Here is a 24,599-nt window from a genome sequence, read left to right on the forward strand (position 1 = left end):
TAAGGGACTGTCTATCCCCTTTATCTTCTGCCTCTTATTTGTCTGTGCTGTCTCAGCAAATGTACCATGTTTTATTGAGGGACACTTGTCAGAAGCTCTAAGGGTCAAAGTCCACTTGTCCTGTCTTCTCTCAAGCTTGCAGAGTTGTTGAAGTCCCGACTAGAAGTCACACCAAGTCCATCATGCTCTCTCTGCCCCCACCACTGCTGACTCACTTCTGACCTTTCTCATCTGTGTCCAGATTGAAGACAGAGCCCCTTTGCTTTCTGGTTCACTCTCTTTTGATAGGTGTTCTTCTCATGCTAGGAGAATAACTATTTTTAATGTTTCTCTTGTTACTTCTGCCATCTTTGAAATCCTGTAATGTTTGTTCATAAACTTTGGGGTAAACCCCCAAATCCTAACTGTGGCAAACAAAGCTCTTCATCACATGGCCACTGCCTTCCTGTCCTGCTGCACCTCTTGCCATCCCCCTGGTGACCTCCTAGAGTTCAACTTATGTCAAAATGCACTGTTGTGCATTGTTGTGCTCTCTTCTGAAAACTCCATACTTGTCCTTTCTGCCTTCCCTTTAAACATGTCCTTCTCTTTGTCTGGAACATCTTCATCCATTCTCTTTATCAGCTGTTATTTCCTCTTATTCTTTGAGACCAAGCTCAACTGTCACCTTGTCCATAAGTCTCACTCATGGGTCCCTGTGTTCATTAGACAGAAGTCAGTTCTCACTAATGGATAATGAACAGAAGTGACTTTGTTACTTGTAGGCCCAAGTTGTTAAAAGCAGGTGCAGCTTCCATTCCTCTCTTTCTCTCCCACTGAACCTTAGAGGCCACATGTTATAGATGGTATAGCTGCAAGAAAGCTCTTCTTTCTCTCTTACCTTTCTCAATCAGGGTCCCTCAGAAAACAGGCGGTACCCTTGTAAGGGAATCTTAAATATTTTTTTTTAGTGAAAGATTAGAGAGGCATGGAAAGGATTAAGGAAACCAACAAGTGGGGGTTGAAGCACCAGTCAGCAGGGCAAAGGTGGAAATGATCCCAGTTGAAAACCGCTAAGGGGGATCCCTGGGTGGTGCAGCGGTTTGGCGCCTGCCTTTGGCCCAGGGTGCGATCCTGGAGACCCGGGATCGAATCCCACATCGGGCTCCCGGTGCATGGAGCCTGCTTCTCCCTCTGCCTATGTCTCTGCTTCTCTCTCTTTCTCTCTCTGTGACGATCATAAATAAATAAATTAATTAAATTAAAAAAAAAAAGAAAAAAAAAAAAAAAAAAAAGAAAACTGCTAAGGAAGAGGTTCCTTAACAGAAGCTATAGTCATAGGATGATATGGTGACCAGCATATTTGCAACAAATCTGGAAATGGTGTGAGTTATAAATACTTCAGTCCCTCTTATCCTTCTATGAGATCTTCAGATGGTGTTTCCACATTGGGCAAACACCCAACTGAAGCCCAAGGGTTCCATTTTACATTTTATATTAATGGCTTTACATTAGTGACTTTACATTAATGATGTGGCCTCCAGAAGTTAGTATCTCAGTGAATATAGGGCAAATCATTTGGGGGACAGAATGAAGAATAACCAGCATGTACCCCCAAGTCAGCATCTGAGACTCAACCAAAACTTGGTGAAGGTTTCCCTGTCAAGTGGGTTTCTAGTGAAGAATAGGAGGTAAGATTAAGACTTGGTCTATTTTAACAGTAGCCTCTATATCATCCTTCCAGGCCTAGCTGACATATCATATCCTTTAAGAAATCTTTTCTGAGTCCTCAAGATGGAGTAAATGCCCTTCTCTGTGTTCTCTTAGTTTCCAGTTCCTACCTCCTTTACAACACTTACCAAATTATGATGAAATTATATCTCTTTCCATGTCTGACTCCCTCACTGGCTCTGAACTCCATAGGAACTGTATCTTATAAGTCTTTGAGCCTTTAGTTCCTGGCACATGTCTGGCATCTAGGATTGCTCACTCTGATGGATAGATTTTTGTTCAAAAACATACATTTTACACCAAGTTCTAAGTCCTTAAATTGCAAACTATCTCTTGTATCTCACTGAGAGTGCACATGACACACAGAAAACTAACAAACAGCGCTTCATAATGCATGATATAAAATTGAGATGGTAGGTGGAGTCACATTTCTGGTTCATTGAGGGGACAAGTACAAATATGCCATCCCTTTATGTGTTGTAGTAACAAGAGATCTTGAAGAATAGCAGTGTGGGACAGGCATCTTGTCTGCCATATGGGTGCTGATCACCTGTGTCCAACACTACTGATACAGTTAGGTACAATAAGACTACAGACAGCACTGTGACACTTGTTTCAGGTTTGCTTAGTTGCATAATATCTTTCTGCTTGAAAATAGTTTAGTATAATGGAAAGCCCATGGGCATTAGGATTGGATTAATTTGAGACTAAATTATATAGGACACCACTTTAGAAGTTTGGACTAGTTTCTTAATTGTTCTGAGCCTCAATTTCCTCATCTAGGATACCTACAAAGAAGGGTTAGGCTTAAAATGAGAAATTTCTGTAAAGTTCAAGGCTCAGTATAGGCATTGCCATAAATGTGTTGCTTTTGCTTTACATTAATGGCTTCATGCTCAGGGACTAGAGATAAGTGACAAAAGATTGTATTCCATCCTACACACACTATAGAAGTTTAGCTGTGGAGTCGCCAGTGTAGGTACATATGGAGGGATACCAGAGGGAAGACAATCTTTTAGATATGATTAATGTAAACAATTATCTAAATCTCTTCAACTACAGTAACTGGATGAGGTCTAAATATCCTCCATGTCCATCTGTAAGTACAAGCTGAGTCTTTGAATCTAGCACTGTGTCAGGTGGGAGTTTCTATGTTCTCACCCCAACTTCCTTTGCTTTTTATTTCATTATAGACTTTCAGTGCTCTTCTGGAGGCTGCCCAAGACTCATTTCCCACCCCTTGTCCTCCTTTACATCCCAACATTCACCACAACCACACAGCACACAGTGAACAAAGCTGATGTAGAAGGGAAGGACAAAATCTTCCAGATAAAATGAGGAATGTGAAGCCACTCTGTCTCCATTTTCTGCTGTCAGTTCTTGCTGAGTGTCAGAACACAGTCCCATAGCAGACAATGCCATCTTGTGGTTCTTGTGAAAATCATTCTTTGGAAAATCCAAGAAGGTCATTGTTTATATTTCACTGCAAGTGTTCCTGTCATATTTTTACAGATGAAGTCAATATACCCTAAGATTTCACCTAACAAAAACAGAGGCCAGATTATTGATAAAGCAGCAGGTCACTGTACTGTGGGAAAATCCCATTGCCATATCCATAAAGAATTTTAATACAATTATATATTTGACAGAAAGATAAAGGCAGGCTGGCTCCATGGTTTGTTTTCCTTGGGAAGCAGTCATACATTATTTTTTAGAATAACATAGCCTGGAATACTGATTCCCATGCCACACAGTCGTCCTGTGTGTCAGCACTTTGAATAGTGGATCCTGTGCAGAAAGGCCTCATCCACACTTGTCCAAAAATGTTTCCTCTGGGTTACAATCTGCACATAAAGGTTTCAGCAGCAGAAGCTTTTTGAGGCACTTTTTGGTGTTATGTGAGTGTTGTGGGTTCAGCTATATTTCCTTGGAACATAAAAATGGGAGGTTTTGGTTTGTTACCTTTGAAACCTCAAGAAAATCAAAACCAGAACTCATTTTGGATGCTGAAGTGATTAATCCATAGTGCTCTCTGAGCTGAAATAATGACTTGATGCTCTAAATAGTTGCTGTAGCAATATTCTGTTTCACTTCCATTCAGAAACTACCAGAAACAGCATTTAAAAAAAATCCTGCATTAAAACACCAAGTACTTTTATGTATAATAAACATACTAATTAATATTTCTTTTATTGTTTATAGCCCAATTCTAATGGAATCTACTAAAAGCAACCTTTGTAGTGGTTTAAAACAATGTGGTTTTAAATTATTAATATTTAAAATTGGTTATATACTGTATTAAAACACTTTGATAACATCTATGGGGATAAACTGACTATGTTTTGGAAGACAATTTTCCCTTTTAAGACCTCAAATATATCCCATAAAATGTATTGATTCAGTCAGTAGATAGGCTTTGGGGGCTTACTAGGTCCCAGACACTCTACAAGGGGTTAATTTCCAGAAAGGAAAAGATATGTTTCTGATCTTGAGGAGTTTATAGTGTAATAGGAAGACAGACAATACAGACAAGTAAATAAGTGATTACAAATGCATGTGGTTAGATGTATAATTGGAGGTGTTAGGGGTTATATGGGCAAATATTGGGGCAACACAGAAATCCAATCTTAAGAGTAAATAGACTTCAGATGAAAGTGACAAAATAAAATATGAGAAAAAGTTTAGGTGAAAGAGGTGAGAAATAATATTTCACCCAGATAGAAAAGCATATACTTTTCTGAAGCCTGAACCAACTGAAGCAATACTTAAAGTAACCATTGCTAACTGGTATAATAACCTCAATAGCATTTCCACTGGTATCTTTTCATTAACTTTTTTACTTTCAAACCCATTCTAAACACAACAGCCTGTGACCCTTTAAAAAAATTTAAACTACATCACAATAACTCATTAAATTGTATAAAGAGATACACTAAAAAATACTATTAAAAATAACCTAAATTCTAAAAATTATTCCAGTTATTCCACAGAAAGACAAGAAGATAGAAACACAGGAATAAGAAATAGAATAAGCAAAGAAACAAAATTTAGAAAATGGTAGATTTAAGATGTGCCTTAAATGTAAGTGGTCTAAATACACTAATTAAAAGCAGAAATGGGCAAAGTAGATGAACTCTTCCTATTTAACACCAATAATACGACATGAAATGAAATGAAGAGTCAGTGACATAGAACACAAAATGATAGAAAGTAAGGAAGCTGAGGAAGGCAGTGAAAAACAACTACTTCATCATGAGAGGAGGTTTTGAGAAATCAGTGATACCATAAAGTAAAACAATATTAGAATAACTGAGATCCCAGGGGAAGATGAATGAGAGAGAGAGAGAGAGAAGATTTTTTTTGAGCAAATCATAGCTGAGAACTTCCCTAATCTGAGGAAGGAAAAGGGCATTAAAGTCCAGGAGTCACAAAGAAACACACTCAAAATAAATAAAAATATATCAAGACCCTGACATATAAGAGTGAAACTTGCAAATTTCAGAGATGAAGAGAAAATCCTGAAAGAAGCTTGGGGTGAGAGATCCTTAACTGACAAGGGTAGAAACATTAGACTGGCAGCAGACCTATCCATAAAGACCTGCAGGCCAGAAAGGACTGGCATGATATATTCAGGGTACTAAATGAGAAAAAACATTCATCCAAGAATACTTTATCCAGCAAAACTGTCATTCAAAATGGAAGGAGAAATAAAGAGCTTCTAGGACAAACAGAAACTTAAGAAATTTGTGATCACCTAACCAGCCCTGCAAGAAACATGAAAGGGGATCCCATACATGAAGAGAGAGCCCAAAAATAACATATACAAGAAAAGACCAAGATAATATACAAACACAGTGACTTTACAATTGCTACAATGGCACCAAATTCATATCTTTCAAAAGTTACTTGGAATGTAATTGGGCTAAGTGTTCCAATTAAAAGACACGGGGTATCAGAGTGGATAAAAAAGCAAGACCCATCCATATTGTGTCTACAAGAGACTCATTTTAGACCCAAACTATTTATCATGCTAGTGGAACTCAAAAGAAAGCTGGAGTAGCCATCCTTATATCAGACAAATTAGATTTTAAACCAAAGACTTTAGTAAAGGATGCAGAGAGACACTTTATCATATTCAAAGGGTCTATCCAACAAGAAGATTTAGCAATTATAAATATGCATGCTCCTAACTTGAGAGCAGCCAATTATATAAACCAATTAATAAAAAAATTAAAGAAACACATTGATAATAATAATAGTAATACAATAACAGTAAGGGGCTTTAACACCTCACTCACAGAAATGGACAGATCATCTAAGCAGAAGATCAATAAGGAAACAGGAACTTGGAATGATACTCTGGACCTTAGATCAATAAGGAAACAGGAACTTGGAATGATACTCTGTGTGTGTGTGTGTGTGTGTGTGTGTGTGTGTGTGTGTATCTCCTACAGAGCTTTCCATGCTAAAGCAGCAGAATACACATTCTTCTTGAGTGCACATAGAACATTCTCCAGAATAGAGCTGACATACTGGGTCACAAATCAGATCTCAACTGGTACCAAAAGATTGGGATTATTCCCTGCATATTTTCAGACCACAATGGTTTGAAACTTGAACTCCATCATAAGAGGAAAATTTGGAAGGAACTCTAATTCTGGGATATTAAAGAGCATTCTACTAAAGAATGAATGTGTCAACCAGGAAATTGAATTTAAAAAAATCATGGAAACAAATGAAAATGAAAACACAACTGCTAAAAACTTTTGGAATGTGGGAAAGGAGATTCTGAGAGGGAAGCATATGGAAATATAAGCCTTTCTCAAGAAACAAGAAGTCTCAAATGCACAGTCTAACCATACACCTAAAGGAGCTGGAGAGAGAACAGCTAAATCAAATCAAGCAGGAGATGAGAAATAATAAAGATTAGAGAAGAAATCAATGAAATAGAAACCAAAAGAACAGTAGAGCAGATCAACAAAACTAGGATCTAAATAATTAATAAGATCAACAAACTCCTAGCCATACTTATCAAAAAGAAATGAGAAAGGACCCAATTAATAAAATCATGAATGAAAGAGGAGACATCATGACTAACACCGAGGAAATATAAATGATTTTAAGAACATATTGTGAGCAACTATATGCCAACAGATTAGGCAATCTGGAAGAAATGGTGGCATTCCTAGAAACCTATAAACTACCAAAACTGAAACAGGAAGAAATAGAAAACCTGAACAGACCCATAACCAGCAAGGAAATTGAAGCAGTAATAATAATAATTAAAAAAAATCTCCCAACAAACAAGAGTCCAGGACTGGATGGCTTCCCTGGAGAATTCTACCAAATATTTAAAGAAGAATTAATACTTATTCTTCTGAAGCTGTTTCAAAAAATAGAAAAGGAGGAAAACTTCCAAACTTGTTCTATGAGGCTAGCATTACCTTGATCCCAAAACCAATGATCCCACCAAAAAGAGTTACAGCCTAATAACCCTGATGAATATGGGTGCAAAAATTCTCACCAAGATACTAGCCAATAGGATCTAACAGTACATAAAAAGACTATTCACCATGACCAAGTGGGATTTATTCCTGGGCTGCAAAAGTGATTCAAGATTCACAAATGAAACAATGTGATACATCACATTAACAAAAGAAAGGACAAGAACCTTATGATCCTCTTAATTGATGCAGAAAAAAGAACTTAACAAAATACAGTATCCTTTCTTGATTAAAACACTCCACAGTGTAAGAATAGAGGGAACATACCCTGTTATCATAAAAGGCATATACAAAAAACCTGCAGCAAATATCATTCTCAATGGGGAAAAACTGAGAGCTTTCCCCATAAGGTCGGGAACACGACAGGGATGTCCACTATCATCACTGTTGTTCAACATAGTACTAGAAGTCCTAGCCACAGCACTCAGACAACAAACGAAATAACAGATATTCAAACTGGCAAAGAAGCAGTGAAACTTTCACTCTTTGCAGATGACATGATACTTTAGACTCCACCTCAAAATTGCTAGAACTCTTACAGGAATTCAGCAATGTAGTAGGATATAAAATCAATGCACAGAAATCAGTTGCATTTCTATACATTATCAATGAGACAGATGAAAGAGATATTAAGGAACCAATCCCATTTACAGTTGCACCAAAAACCATAAGATACCTAGGTTTAAACCTAGGTATAAACCTAACCAAAGAGGAAAGGATCTCTACTCTAAAAACTACTGAAAACTTGTGAAGGAGTTTGAGGAAGACACAAAGAAATGGACATAAATTCCATGCTTATGAATTGGAAAAATAAATATTCTTAAAATATCTATGCTACCCAGAGCAATCTACACATTTAATGCAATCACTATCAAAATACTATCAACATTTTTCACAGAGCTGGAACAAAAAAAAAAAATCCTAAAATTTGTATAGAACCAGAAAAGACCCTGAATAGCCAGAGGAATTACAAAAAGAAAACCAAAGCCAGTGGCATCACAATGCCAGACTTCACGGTATATTACAAAGCTGTAATCAAGACAATGTGGTACTGGCACAAAAACAGACACATATATCAATGGAACAGAATAGAGAACCCAGAAATGGACCCTCAATTTTATGGTCAATTAATCTTCGACAAAGGAAAAGAATATTCAGTGGAAAAAAAGACAGTTTATTCAACAAATGGCGTTGGGAAATTTGGACAGCCACATGTAAAAGAATGAAACTGGACCATTTTTTTTTTACACCATACACAAAGATGAACTCAAAATGGGTGAAAGATCTAAATGTGAGACGAGAATCCATCAAAATCCTAGAGAAGAACATAGGAAGCAACCTCTTTGACCTCAGCCACAGCGACTTCTTACTAGACACATCTCCAAAGGCAAGGGAAACAGAGGCAAAAATGAACTATTGGGACTTCATCAAAATAAAAAAACTTGTGCACAGCAAAGAAAACAGTTGACAAAATCAGAAGACAACCTACAGAATGGGAGAAGAAATATCTTATCAGATATAGGGCTAGTATCCAAAATCTATAAAGAACTTCTCAAACTCAAGAGGCAAATAGCAAAAAACAAATAACCCAATCAATAAGTGGACAGAAGTCATAAACAGACATTTCTCCAAACAAGACACACAAATGGCCAGCAGACACATGAAAAAATGCTCCATGTCCCTCAGCATCATACAAATCAAAACCACAATGAGATACCACCTCACACCAGTCAGAAAGGCTAAAATTAACAAGTCAGGAAACAAATGTTGACTAGGAAGTGGAAAGTGGGGAAACTGTTGATGGGAATACACTGTTGGTGGGAGTGCAAGCTGGCACAGCCACTCTGGAAAGCAGTATGGAGGTTCCTCAAGAAGTTAGAAATAGAGCTACTCTATGATTCAGCGATTGCACTATTAGGTATTTGCCCCAAAGATACAGATGTAATGATCCTAAGGGGAACCTGTACCCCAATGTTCATAATATTAATAATAAAAGCAGCAATGTCCACAAGAGCCAAACTGTGGAAAGGGCTGAGATGTCTGTCAACAAGTGAATGGATAGAGAAGATGTGGTATAAATACAATGGAATATTACTCAGTCATTAGAAAGCATGAATGCCTACCGTTTACATCAACTTGGATGGAACTGGAGAGTATTATGTTGAGTGAAATAAGTCAGAGAAAGACAGTCATCATATGGTTTTACTCATATGAAGAATATAATAAAGAATTCAGAGAATCATAGGGGAAGGGAAGGAAAATGGAATGAGAAGAAATCAGAGAAAGAGACAAACCATGGGAGACTCTTTTTTTTAAAGGATTTTTATTTATTCATGAGAGACACACAAAGAGAGGCAGAGACATAGACCGAGGGAGAAGCAGGCTCCCTTCAGGAAGCCTGATGTGGGACTCAATCCCCAGATCCCAGGATCATGCCCTGAGTTGAAGGTGGATGCTCAACCACTGAGCCACCCAGGCATCCCACCATTAATCACCAGTCTAGGTTAAGAGTCCCACCCAGACTCTTAACTATGGGAAAGAAATGAGGGTTGTTAGAGGAGAGGTGTGTGGAGGTATGGGTTAACTGGGTGATGGGCATTAAGGAGGATGCGTGATGTAATGAGCACTGGATATTATATGAAACTGATGAATTACTGAACTCTACATCTGAACTAAATGATGTTCTATATGTTGGCTAATTGAATTTAAATTGAAAAAGAAATGAATGAATATGACATGAACACAAAAAATTGATAAATTTGAACTTAACAAAATTAAAATCTTTTGTTCTATCAACAACTTAGTGAAGGGGGTTAAAAGACAAGGTATAAAATAGGAGAAAATACAAATTGCATCTCTGATGAATACTTTGCATCTAGGATATATAAAGAACCCTTCAAAACTCAACAATTACAACAGTTCCCAAACAATCCAATTAGAAAATGAGCAAAATCTATGAACAGACATTTCATTGAAAAGGATATGTGGATGGGTTTTAAATATATGAAGACATGTTCAACATCATTAGCTGTTAGGAGAGTGCAAAATAAAATCACAATGAATTACTACTACAATCTATAAAAATAAATTAAAAATAATGACATCAGATTCTTGCAAAGATTTAGAGAAACTGGATTACTTATACATTGTTGGTATGAGTATAAAATGGTCTAGCCATTTTACCAAAGAGTTTGTCAGTTTCTTTTAAATCTAAAAATATATTACTCAGCTATTGCATTTATCCCAGAAAAATGTACATAGTTAGACTCACACAAACACTTGCATGTGAATATTCACAGCAGCGTTATTTGCAATAGCCAAAGACTAGAAGCAACTCAGATGTCCTTCAATGAGTAAATGTTTCAACAAACTGTCATACATCCATACATTGTAATACTACTCAGCAATAAAAAGCAATGAACTATTGATACACAGAACGCCTGATTGAGTCTCCAGAGAATTATACTGAGTGAAACCAAATCTCAAAGATTATATGCCTCATGACTTCATTTATAAAGCATTGTTTAAATTGCAAAATTATAGAAATAAAGAACAAATTAGTGATTGCCATAGGAGGAAACTGGAGAGAAAAAGAGGGTGGTGGTTGCGGTTATAAAGAGCAACTACAAAGGATCCTGTGGTAATGGAACTGTCCTATATGTTAACAGTGCTAATCATACCTGAGCCTTCATATGCAGTGAAATTCCAAAGAACTCATACCACATGCTGAGAGAAAATATATTTTATAAGATTTTATTTATTTATTCATGAGAGACACAGAGAGAGAGGCAGAGACGTAGCAGAGAGAGAGGCAGAGACGTAGCAGAGGGAGAAGCAGGCTCCCTGCGGGGAGCCCACTGTGGGACTCGATCCCAGGAACCCAGGATCATGACCTTAGCCAAAGGCAGATACTCAACCACTGAGCCACCCAGGCACCCCAGGGAGAAAATATTTTCAAAAGACTCACAGTAAAGGACTATTTTCTAAAGTATCCAAAAAAACTCTTGACACTCAACAATAAGAAAATGAGCAATCTGATTTAAAAATCAACAAAAATAGGCCTCGATTAAAGGAATGGAGTCAATAATTAATAATTTACAAAACAGAAAGCACCAGGCCCAAGTAGGTACATTGGTGAATTTTACATTGGTAAATTCATATATTTAAGGAAGAAATTATACCAATTTTCTATAACCTCTTTCAAAGAATAGAAACAGAAGAAATAATCCTTACTCATTTTATGAGGTCAGCATTATTCTAATATCAAAACCAAACACTGTATGGGCAAATGATAAACCAATGTATTTTGTAAACATAGATACAAAAATTGCAAATTGAATCCAACAATGTATAAAAGGAATTATACACCACAACCAGATGGGATTTATCTCAGATATGCAAGGCTGATTCAACATTTCAGAATCAGTTCATATCATCTATCACATCAACAGGCTAGAAATGGAAAATGAATAATCCTATTAGTAGTTGCAGAAAAAGCATCTGACAAGTCCAATACCCATTCATGATAAAAACTGTCAGTAAAGTAGAAACAGAGGAAAATGTCAAACTTGATAAAGAATATCTACAAAAATTTTATAGCCAGCCTCATACTTAATTGTGAGAAACTTGAAGCATTCTCACTAAAATCAGATGGAAGACAATGATGTCCCTTCTCATCACCCCTTTTCAACATTACACTGGAAATCCTTGCTAATACAATAAGACAAGAAAAGGAAAAAGAAGGTATACAGATTGAGAATGGAGAAATAAAACTGTCTTTCTTAACTGATGACATAACTGCAGAAAATCTGAAAGAAAAAAAAAAGAAAATCTGAAAGAACTGATGAAAAATCTGGAAAAAATAAGTGATATGGTAAGGCTGCAGGGTTCAAGATTAATATACAAAAGGCAATTGCTTTCTTATATACCTGCCATGAATTAAGTTGTATTTATTTGAAGTTAAAATCGCAGTACCATTTACATTAGTGAAAAAAAATACTTAGGTATAAATCTTACCAAAATATGTACAAGATCCGTATGAAGAAACCTGCGAACTCTGATGAAAGAAATCAAAGAAAAGCTAAATAGTTGGAAAGATATTCCATATTCATGCATAAGGAGACTAAATGTTATCAAGATATCAGTTCTTTTCAATTTGGTTTATAGATTCAATGCAATTGCAATCAATTCCAGCAAGTTGTTTTGTGGACATTAACAAGCTGATTTTAAAGCTTATATGGAGAAGCAAAAGACCCAGAATAGCCAGCCTAGTATGGAAGAAGAACAAATTTTGGGTACTGACATTACCCAACTTCAAGACTTATTATAAAGCTACAGTAATCAAGACAGTGTGGTACCAGTGAAAGAAGAGACAAAAGATTAGTAGAAGAGAATGGAACCCAGAAGTAGACCCACATAAATAATGGTCAATTAATCTTTCACAAAGGAACAAAGACAAAACAGTGAAGATATTTGTTTCCAACAAATAGTGCTAGAACAACTGGACATCCACATGTAAAAAGTAATGTAGATGATTCTAGATATAGACTTTATACCCTTCATAAAATTTAACTCAAAATGGATCACAGACCTAAACTGAAAATGCAACACAGTAAAATTCCTGGAAGATAATATAGAAGAAAATCTAAATGACCTTTGCTATGGTAATGACTTTTTGAGAACACAAGACACAGATTGGGAGAAAGTAAGTCTTGAGAAAGACATATTTGTTAAAGGACCGTTGTCCAAAATGTAGAAAGAACTCTGAAAACTCAACAACAAGAAAACAAACAACCTAATTAAAAAATAGTGTAAATACCATTAGATACCTCACCTAAGACGATATCCAGATGGGAAATAAGCATATGAAAAGGATGTTCTACATTATATGTCATCAGGGAGATGCAAATTAAAACAACAATGAGATACCACTACACATCTCTTAAAATGGTTTGAAATCCAGAACACTGACAACACCAAATGCTTGCAAAGATATGGAGCAACAGAAACTCTTAACTCCTTCTGGTGGTGGAATACAGCCAGGTTGGAAGAGATTTTGGCAGGTTTTTTTTTTTACAAAACGAAATTTACTTTTATGATCCAGCAATCACAACCCTTCACAATTACCTAAAGCTGTTGAAAACTGTGTCCATACAAAAACATGCACTCAGATTTTTATGGAAGCTTTATTCACTTTATTCAATTGCCAAAACTTGGAGACAATCAATATTTTTTTCAGTAGGTGAGTGGCTAAATAAGCTATGGTACAAAGAATCAATGGAACATTACTCAGCACTAAAAAGAAATGAGTTATCAAGCTATGAAATGACATGGATGAAACTTAAATGCATATTACCAGTGAAAGAAGTCAATCAGAAATGGATACTTATTGTATGATTCCAACTCTATGACATTTTGAAAAACTGCAAAGAGGAGACAGTGAAAGGATCAGAGGTTGCCAGAGGTTGGAAAGGAAGAGGGATTATTGGCAGAGCACAGAAAATGTTTAGGGCAGTGAAACTACGCTGTATGATACTATGATGATGGAGATGTGTCATTATACATTTGTCAAGACCCATAGATTATGAACACCAAGAATGAACCCTCATATGAACCATGGACTTTATGATGTGTCAGTGTGGTCCCATGGATTATAACAAATACATGACTCTTCTGCATGAGGTTCATGGTTGCAGAGGTGTGAGTGTGTGGGTTCACGGGACACATGGGAACATTCTGTACTTTCTGCTCTATTTTTTTCTATTTATCTGAATCTGGCCTAAAAAAGTCTGTTAAAAATGTCATTGAACTTGGGGTGCTTGGGTGGCTCAGTGGGTTAAGTGTTTACCTTCAGCTCAGGTCCTGATCTCAGGGTCCTGGGATCAAGATCCTCCCGTTGATCTCTCCGCTTTGAGGAGCGTCTGCTGCTCTCTCTTCCTCTGTTCTCTCTCTCAGTCTCTCACTCTTACTTTCTCTCAAATACATAAATAATCTTTTAAAAAATGTCATTGAGCTAAATACACAGGTACATATAAAACGTGAGAAATCTGAATAAGATGGGTGGATTGTTATCACTGTCAATATTTTAGTGGTACTGTACTGTAGTTTTGCAAGGTATTATACCACTAGAGGAAACTGTGAAAAAGGTACATGGGATTTGTTTTATTTTTTTACAACTGCCTGGGAATCTATAATTATCTCAAAATATAAAAGTTTAATTAAGAAAAAGGTACACTAGATCAAGTCTCCATCCTCCTTATAAGCATTTGACTTCCATCCCCCTTAGAATAAAAGCAGACCGGGATCCCTGGGTGGCACAGCGGTTTGGCGCCTGCCTTTGGCCTGGGGCACGATCCTGGAGACCCAGGATCGAATCCCACGTCGGGCTCCCTGCATGGAGCCTGCTTCTCCCTCTGCCTGTGTCTCTGCCTCTCTGTCTCTCTCTGTGTAACTATCATGAATAAATAAATAAAATCTTAAAAAAAAAAAAAGAATAAAAGCAGACCTTCTTTCTATATTTTATATGGTTTTCTAAGATCTGTCCTTTGCCAGCTTTCTTTCTCTCTTTCTCTCTCCATCCCTCCCTTCTTCTGTAAGCTTCATCCACAATAGTTTCCTTTCTGTTCCTTGGATAGGTCAGGCTGCTGACCTTTCTGACAGTCTACTTGTTCCTTCTGCCTTGGGCCCTTCTTCAAGTCACTTGTAGAGCTGCCTCAGGCATGCCCATTGGTTCAGATGTCACCATTTCAGAGTGTGCCCCAGATCATTCTGTGTAAAATGTCCTGCACAGGTACTCTCTTCACATTACCTTTATTACCTCATTTATGCTAACCATAATTAAAGGCTTTCTCCAACTGTCCTTGCCCTTTCCCCCTTACATATCTCCTTCTGCAGAATGCAGATTTCATGAGTGCAGAGATGTCTGTCTTGTTTCTTACTGTGCTCTAGTGCCCATCTGATTCCTAGCGGGTACTCGGAAAATATATGCTAAGTGAGTGAATTTTTTAGAGAAAAATGTGTGGATGTCGCTAAGAAGATACCCATTAATATAAGGGAGAAAGGAACAGGAGGAAGAACTCTGGCTTAGGACCGTAACAATGCCTCTGTTTAAATTGTCATTTCTTGGAGAACTAATAGTTTTAAAAGAAGGAAAACATTTTTCTTGGTGGGATCCAAAGTCAATGTCTCAGTTTTTTCTGAATATATGTAGAGGTGAGTCTGAAAAGTAATTAACTATAGGTTCCTGACTGAGACACAGCCTCTGTGTCTGAGAGTGAAATCAATGGATTATCAGGGCAAATAAGGCCCTGTGGTCTCCTGAGATGAAGATCCAAGGTCAAGAAGAATTACTAAAGTATAAAACATTACAAAAATTACAAAACATAAAAGAAAGAGAAAACGCCCACCTTTTGGATGAAATGTATTCACTCCCCATGGCAGCACTGTGGCTCTATCATGTAAGAGCAGTTCAGAAGCAAAGCTCAAAGAGTGGGGCAGGGGTTTGCTCCCCTCACCTCTTACACGGCACACTCCCATGATGTGCACTGCCGCAGGGGTCTGGGGGTGTTTTCTCCATCCCCTGCTGCCTCAGTCAGTTTGGGCTGTTATAACATGATACCATAGACTGAGTGGCTTATGCAACATCAATTTCCTTCTCTCAGTTCTGCAGCCTGAGAAGTCTGGGGATTGGGTTATGGCTGATTTTGTTTCTGGTGAGGAACATCTATTGGTTCTGTCCTCATGGGGTGGAGAGAGAATGGAAGCATATCTCTTATCAGAACAGCACTGATCTCAGCAGGAAGGCTTCACCTCATGATCTAATTCCTTCCCAAAGACCCATGTCCAGATACCATCACATTAGCAATTAGGGGTTCAACATATGAACTTGAGGAGAGAAACACATGTTCAGTCCATGGTACCTGCCAGTCACACCTTATCTCTTCTGACCCCCACAGAGTTTACCAAAGTGTACCTCCTCAATCCCTTGCTCTCAGCTGGGTCCTGGAGTGTTAGAAATAGACAACATGAAGCTTTTGTTAGGAACCTCAAATTATCCTAGTGGTGGTACCGTTGACCTTCACAAAGTCCAGGGTTTAGGAAGGTTCCTTACCTGCAGGCATACATCCAGCATTTCCCAAACTCCCTTTTTAAATAGGGTTTGAAGTGTCATGTTGTTGTTGGCTTCTTATAAGATTAGATTTAGCAATAGTGTTTTTGCTCTTTGTTTTTTTCTTTTTAAAGGTTTACCTATTTTAGAGATATTGAGAGTGCTGGGGGAAGGAGCAGAGAGAGTCTTAAGCAGACTCTGCTGCTGAGTGCAGAGTCCCACACGGGGCTTGATCTCATGACCCTGAGATCAGGGCTTGAGCCAGAACCAAGAGTCAGATGCTTTAACTGACTGTACCACCCAGACACCCAGATTTAGCAATAGTTTTTGAAAGAGTCCTGCTGCTCTAAAAAGAAAGTTTAAAAGCTTTCTTTCACCACACTCCTGATTTTCCTCCTTTCTTTCATAGTATAATGGCCACAACTTTTCAGTTTTCTTTGCTCAATGCCTCTTGTAATCCAGATTTCTGAACTTCGGGTGCCCCACAGTTGGCTCTTTTCTTCCTGCTCACTCCCTTGGTGCCTTATCCACTTACTTGACTTTAAATACTATCTGCATGCTGATAACTCAAAAACATATATTGCCAGCCTTGACATTACCTCTAACCCCCAAACTTACCTATTTGGCAGCCCATAAAGTTTTCCCTCTTGAATATGTGCTAGACATCTCGATGACACGCCATTGCCATCCTTCCTGAACCCATATTCTTGACTTTCCTCCATCACTATATCCTTCAGGAAGTCCTAGATTTTCTCAGTCTTTAAAACCTGCCCCATAATTTCTCACCACCTGAATAGCTGGCATCCTCATCCCTGTGATTTCCTGCAACAACATCCTGTTTCCTTTACTTCTACTCCTGACCCTCTATAATCTCCTCAGGGCAGCCAGAGAAATCCCTTCAAAATATAAATCAGATCATTGCATTCCCTTTCACAGAATCCTTGTGTGACTTCTTAACACATACTGAATAAAAACCTAAATCTCTACTGTGGCCATGAGGCACTGACCCTTCTCCTGCCACCAGCCACCCTAGCCTTCCTGCTGCCCTCATTCACACCACAGGCACTGCTTCTCAGGTCTTTGCATCCTGGGACTCCCTTCCCTGAGGGTTAGATGTTAAGGACAAAGAGTAAATAAATTTTGTATACATCCCATCCTATTTCTGGTATTATATCAGTGCTTCATTTAATCTCATAATGAAGCAATTGACAGAAAAAAATGTGTATATGGATATACATGTGTATACCAGTAGATAAGATACTTTGTTCTTTATAGGGCAACAATTTTATAAAGCAAATAGAATCTCTGTACTAATTTCTTAAAATAAAAGTAATTTTTATTTTTTTGTATTTATTTATGTTAAAGATTTTACTTATTTATTCATGACACAGAGACAAAGGCAGAAGGAGAAGCAGGCTCGCTGCAGGGAGCCCGATGTGGGACTCGATCCCAGGACCCCGGGTCACATCCGAGCCAAAGGCAGACAGACGCTCAACTACTGAGCCACCCAGGCCTCCCTAAAAATAAGTTTTAAAACCCTTTCTTGCAATCTACCCCTCATACTATGGAAGTTTCTCCATAAAGAAAACAGTGGGGAAGTCCCCTGACAGGGCAACTGGTTGTTTCTATTAAATCATCATTAAGTCTGTTGATTTGTATGCATCAACTTCTTTGGCCATTAACATTGCCCTGGGGGGTTATCTTTTACAATCCACTCCTCATGACACACACACACACACACACACACGCGCACATACACACACCTTCAGACTAAACACACACTCCAGCTAATTTCCATTTGCAGGCAGTTGCCTGGACAAGTATCATTCACACCTGTTCGTGTCCAGTGCTGATGGAAGTCACAGTCTTCCAGTGAAACAGTGACATAATGGCGGAAGTCCAAACAGAGCTATTCCTGAGTCTTGAAGTTGAACCCTATCTAACATATTAAGTGAAGTCTTGGAAAAGAAAACATTTTCCCCCCAGATTTGATATCAACAAAGCCCACCCACTCCTGGAGAGGGAGAAGTGCTGAGAAACATAGCACAGCATTGAACTTAATGGGGACTCAGTGTTAAGGCTGTGCGCACCAGATTCTTCTGCAGTATAGGCAGCAGCACAAAGGGACACATGCACAGGGTTCATCAAACTCTGGCATTGTCATCTGTTTCATGCTCTATTCTTTAATTCTTTCAGAGTTCAGCTCAGTAGCCACCTCCCACAGGCCCTTTTCCTCGGTTACCACCAGCCCACGTAGAGCCATGACAGTGAGGTGCAGCGAAACTACATTATACAGGTATGTGATCTTCACCTCCTTCATGATGACAGGGACTCACCTGCCTTATCTCCCCCTTTTACAGTTTGCTGTCATGGAGGACTCGTGTTAAAATCTTAAAAATATATATTTTCATATGTATGGCTGCCCATTAAGATCCCCTGGGGAACTTGTAGAGAATGCCACTGCCTGGGCCCTGCCCCCAGGAATTGGGGCTGGCTTGGTTGAGAGTGAATCTCCAGGTAGGGAGATTATTATTTTTAAAGGCCCCAAGGTGCTGCTTATTTGTAGCAAGGGTTAAAGCCTCTTGGTTTGGGGCAGTTTTGAAAGCATATTTTGCCACCTATGAATTGTTTTCACAAATTAAAAAAAAAAAAAAAACAGCAACCTCTACTAGCAATTAATACTTTCCTGGATTGTTCCTTGGGTGGGATCACACCTTGCCTATTTTGAATCCCCATCACCTTGGGCAACTGCTTAACCCTTCAGAGACTTACATTTCTCTTTTGTAAGACGGATTTTTCTTTTTTTTTCTTGGAGAGAGGTAGAGAGAGAGAAAGAGAGAGAGAAAGAGAGAGAGAAAGAGAGAGAAAGAGAGAGAGAGAAGGTATGGGGAGTAGAGGGAGAGAATCCCAAGTGGACTCCCCGTTGAATTCAGAGCCTGATACACAGGGCTCAATCTCACAACCCTGGGATCATGACCTGAGCTGAAATCAGCAGTGGTACACTTAACCTGCTGAGCCACCAGGCACCCCTGGAGGTTTTAATAAGTGTCAAACACGTGGATTGGTTGTGAGAAGTAAATGAGGGAATGTGAGAAAAGTACTCAGTCTAGGACTTGGAATACATGAATTCAGCAAGCTTTTAGCCATGGTGTGCACTCCCTAGCCTAGTAAGTATCTGCCCCACGGTGACACAAATCAATGTTAATCCTTTCCTCTCTTTCCCTCCAACTGCTGTATGCTGGTCTGATTCCTATCATCATAAGCCAGGCCTTTGGTATGGAGTAAGGAAGACTGAGGTGTCTAAGTCCTATTTTGAATTATGTTCCTTATTTAATTATGGTGACATAAAGAGGACATGGTGTGCGTACGTGTGTGATAAGGAATATAGTTACAGCTAAGGAATTGTTCTGCTTCTAAGTTCTGAAGAGAAACACGGAGCGGGGATCAGGGAGGATAGAACTTGTAACATTGGGATTTAAGCAATAGGCAATGCCAGGCACCTCAGAGGAGTTTACAAACTTGTAAGGGACCTGGGTGCCTGGGTGGTTCAGTGGGTTAAGTGTCAGACTCTTGATTTCGGCTCAGGTCATGATCTCAGGGTCATGGGATCTGACCGTGCACCCTGGGGCTCTGTGCTCAGTGGGGAGCATGCTTAAGATTTTTTTCCTCTCTCTTTCTTTTTCCCTCCGCCTCTACCCTCAGCTCACATCTCTCTCTCTCTCTCTCTCTCTCTCTCTGTCTGAAAAAAAAAAAAAAAAAAAAAAAAACGGAACAAAACAAAAACTTCCACAGGGCCTTGTTATCAGTGTCTCCAAGGAGCTTGATGGTGACAAGTCCGGCCCCATCCCAGACCTGCCCCTTCAGAATCTGCATTTTAACCAGATGCCAATGGGATCCTTGTGCACAGTCAGGTGTGAGAAGGGCTCTTGTGAGGTGGTGAGAGGATGGTGACAGCTGAGAGTGCCCGCAGAACTGCCTATAGAGGTTTCCCTATCATTCCCTCTCCATTGTTCTTGCCGTCCTCAGCCCGTGTGACACCTCAGTGCCCGAGACCACATTGTCAGCCCCCACTCTGAGTCTGAAGCAGCCCTCAATCCCTGCCGTGCGTCCAGCCCCATTAGAGTGGGCACCCAGATCCCTTGCTGTCCAGGCAATCAGACCAAGGAGGCAGATTTCAGTGAATCTCTGAGGGCTACTTGGACCCTCTCTGGAGCCATCTGACCCTTCATGCTGGCTCTTCGGTGGTGCATGGCTCTCTGGAGCCACGTCCCTAGAGGACGTGCAGGGTGGGAGAAAGGAGCTGTAAACAGAGTACACCTAGCTCAGCAAAGATAATACCACAAGTGGCCAACCCCAACTCTCCATTTTCTCTTGCAGCTTCCACTTTGGAAGGGCCTGCAAGTTCTGGCTTTTCTCCCTATCTTTTCATTCTTGACAAAACTGGTTAATGGAGAGATACTCTCTGCTTTGTAAACCACAATTATGTTGGAAATAAAACTCAGTAAAAGGTGCACCTGATATGTACATCAATGGGTCATTCACTCAGTGGCAGCTGGAGGAGCCCACCAAGCTGCCCTCACTTGTTTTCCTACAGGTAGGATATTTTGGTTTACTTGACTGCATATTGTTTGGCATTTTAAATTATATATTTTTTTAATCCTAGTCATTTCTGAAGCAAAAATGACTTCCCTGGTAATTAAATTTTTCCCACAATGGCAATTTCACTGCTTGTTTTCATTTTACTACAAGACGCCTCTGGATTATTATGCTGGTGTCAGTTCTCACCCACCCACATCCCTTCAAGGCAGCGGAAAAAGGTGTCAACATCACTAAGGTAGGCCCAGATAATGTGTAGTTCCCCCAATTTCACATTTGGAGGCGTGTATCATATTATTTATGCATATAGGCTAGCTCAATACATGTTTCGTATTTTAGAGGCTACTAAATCTGGGAACTCTGAATGCAAAAATATAGCTTTGAATTGGCTAAGTTCTATTAATATATTATTCTATTTTATTTTTTAAAGATTTTATTTATTTATTCATTCATGAGAAACACACACACACACAGAGAGAGAGAGAGAGGCAGAGACACAGGCAGAGGGAGAAGCAGGCTCCATGCAGGGAGCCTGATGCAGGACTTAATCCCAGGTCTCCAGGATCAGGCCCTGGGCTGAAGGCGGCGCCAAACCACTGAGCCACCTGAGCTGCCCATAATATATAATTTTAGATGGAACTTAAGTATACTATTATTAAGATTATTTTGGATTTCAAATAGTATTTTTTTTCCACAAGGTCCATTTCAGAAGAAATTTGGCTGGAACAAATCATAATCTATGAGACAGGTAAATTCAGGAAAATATGGTCTGTGACCCCTATACATTTAGAAGTTCACCTGATGTGCTGGATTGACTTGACCTCTTCTGTTTGATGAAAAAACTTCTCCCATCCTTTTCACTCCTTCCTCCATTGTGCTACTACTTGCTTACCACCAATTGGACAGATCCTTCATCAAGCCCCCTACGTGGTATTTTTCAAATTGCCAGTTTCAATCCTACACTAAGTCATGAAAACAATTTAATGAGTTTTATACAGTATTTTTTTAAAAAAGAATAGATCGGAGTGACTCACAGGCAGAAAGTTAAGTATTGTTTTGTGAAATTTTTATTTCAGTGGTGTGTGTGTGTGTGTGTGTGTGTGTATAATTACATGGTAATGTGGATTATATTGCTTATTGGGGGTTGTAGCAAAAAAAAAGTTCGAAATACACAAGTGGACCTATTATTGATTCCTTCCTAAAACAATTCCATGCTCTGGATATTAAGGATCTTTGTCTTCTAAGAAGCTAGTGCATTTAGGTTGCTTCTACACTAATGGCCATCTCTAGGATGCCCACATGTAGCACGTGCCTGTCCCCATATAAGCACTTGAATATCTTGCCTCCATGAATTATCTTTCCTGTGCTTCTGAGTCTGCTTCTACTCTCCATCACATGGGGCATGAAGAAACCACATCCCTTCCTTGACTTACAGCCATTGGGATAGGTGGAAAAATGTGAAGCATAGTGAAAAAGAATCTGAAGAGAACAATTACCTTGAAAACAAATATTTAAAGTTGTCAGAGAACTGCTTGAAAATGACTTCAGGTCCAGGTGGTGGTAAAATCTGGAGTTTTCAAGCCTTGAAGGAATAAATATTTCTCTATATATAAATGACTCCATAATATATGAAAAGAGAGGGACGCCTGGGTGGCTCAGCAGTTGAGCGTCTGCCTTCGGCTTAGGGCATGATCCCAGGATCCGGGATTGAGTCTCATATCGGGCTCCTTGTAGGAAGTCTGCTTCTCCCTCTGCCTGTGTCTCTGCCTTTCATGAATAAATACATAAAAATCTTAAAATATATATACAGGAAAAAAGAAAATATTTCAATTGACTTTGTAATGTGAACATATCCCAGAAACTAAAGCCAGGTAAAAAAAAAAAATGGCAATAAAAAACCCCAACATGTCCATTATACCTATTACTATAGTCATAAAATTCCAAAATTAAATGCTAGCAAATAGAATCTATCAGTACCTTGAAAGAATAAACACGTGACAGTGTGATGCCATAATTGGAGAATATAAAAGTGGCTCAAATATTTCAAAGATATCTATTAATATAATCCGTCACATTAGAAAGTAAAGGAGAAAAATAAATGGTCATCTAGATAGAAGTGAAAAAGTGTTTTGATAAAAGTCAACATTTATTCTTAATTGATACTTAACAACACCAATGATGACATCAATGCTCTAGGAAACTCCAATATCATGTATGTAAAATTACACATCTGAAGTAGTAGCAAGCATATTACAGAATAATGGACACAGAAGAGTCAGAAAAAATACCAAGGATAGATATGAGGATTTATGTTATTCAACATTGTACTTTATAATCTTCTATATATGTATACATCCCTAAATAATACAGTGCTTCATTTTCCTATCTTTTAACATTATATAAATGACATTATACTGTATATATTATTTCGTGATTTGCATTTCTCACTGAACATCATACTTTTGAGACTCTACTATGTTGGTGAGTAGCATTATTTAACACATTCATTTGAACTTTTTTAGGATCCCACTGTATGCATACAGCCTAATTTTTCTAATCTTCTGTATATAGACATATAGCTTGTTTCTATTTTTTTGTAATTACATATAATGCTGCTGTGAATATTTATGTGCCTATCTCTTGGTTCCAATGTGCAAGAATTTTTCTAGGGTATATACCTTAGAATGGAGTTCTTGAGTCATTTGGCAAGCATACATTCAACTCTATAAAGTAGTGCTGGGTTATTTTCCATTGTTCATGGACCTGTGTATAATTATACCCCAAGAGTAAATGAAAGTTCTGTTGCTCTAGTCCTCATCACATTTGTTATTCTACATTAAAAATATTTGCTCGTCTATTGGGTATGGAATGTCAATGCATTATGGTTTCATTTTGTGTTTTCTTTATATTGATGTAGTTGAGCATCTTTCCATATGTCCTGTTCTCTGAAATTTTTGTGCATATCATTTGCCAATTTTTAGTAGGGTCAGTTTTTTTTTTATTTGTAGAAGTTCCTTATATATTTTGACACAAATTCTTTGTTAATTCATGTGTTGTAAATATTTTCCACCAGTGTGTGGCTTGTCTTTGCACTCTGATAGTGTCTCTGGATGTCTTGTTATTTTTCTAAACTCTCCTATTAATTTTAATAGTATCTGTAGATGCTTTTGTGTTTTCTATGTAAACAACCATATTATCTATGAATAATGAGTTGTCTTTATTTTGAATCTTATAATTTCTACATCTTTTTCTGGTTACGATGTTCAATATAATTTTGAATAGAAGTGGTGATGGAAAATTCTTACCTTGTTCCTGGTTTTACATAAAACATTCTTATGTTTCACTATTGGTTATGACCTCTATTTAGATTTTATAGATATCCTTTCTTAAGGTTAAGAAAATTATTTTATTTTCCGAATTGTGAAAATTTATCAGTGTTCCTAAATCTTTTGAGATAACCATGGGATCTTTTACCTTTAATATGTTAATTTGGCAGATTGTCCTATTAGATTTCCTAATGTGGTACTAGTCTTGCTTTTGTGGAAAAAAATCTAAATACGTAGTATTTAGGTTTGAGTTTGCTAATATTTATTAGAATATTTGCATATATGTTGGTGAGTGAACTTAGCCATCCTTATCTTTTTTTAAAGATTTTTTATTTATTTATTCATGAGAGACACAGA

At 38.2% G+C, this 24,599-nt stretch overlaps 1 long non-coding RNA gene across 1 annotated transcript in view; it reads left to right on the top strand.

Moving 5' to 3' along the window:
- LOC112643857 (uncharacterized) overlaps positions 1-20,889 on the top strand; it is a 42,029-nt gene extending 21,140 nt beyond the window's left edge. Inside the window, exons 2-3 of the long non-coding RNA XR_003125943.3 lie at positions 18,517-18,616; positions 20,698-20,889. This is a non-coding gene — a long non-coding RNA (uncharacterized LOC112643857). The remainder of the gene's footprint in view (positions 1-18,516; positions 18,617-20,697) is intronic.
- The last annotated feature ends 3,710 nt before the right edge of the window (positions 20,890-24,599 follow it).

Source organism: Canis lupus, chromosome 1 (genome assembly GCF_003254725.2).
Source record: "Canis lupus dingo isolate Sandy chromosome 1, ASM325472v2, whole genome shotgun sequence".
Classification (NCBI taxonomy): domain Eukaryota; kingdom Metazoa; phylum Chordata; class Mammalia; order Carnivora; family Canidae; genus Canis; species Canis lupus.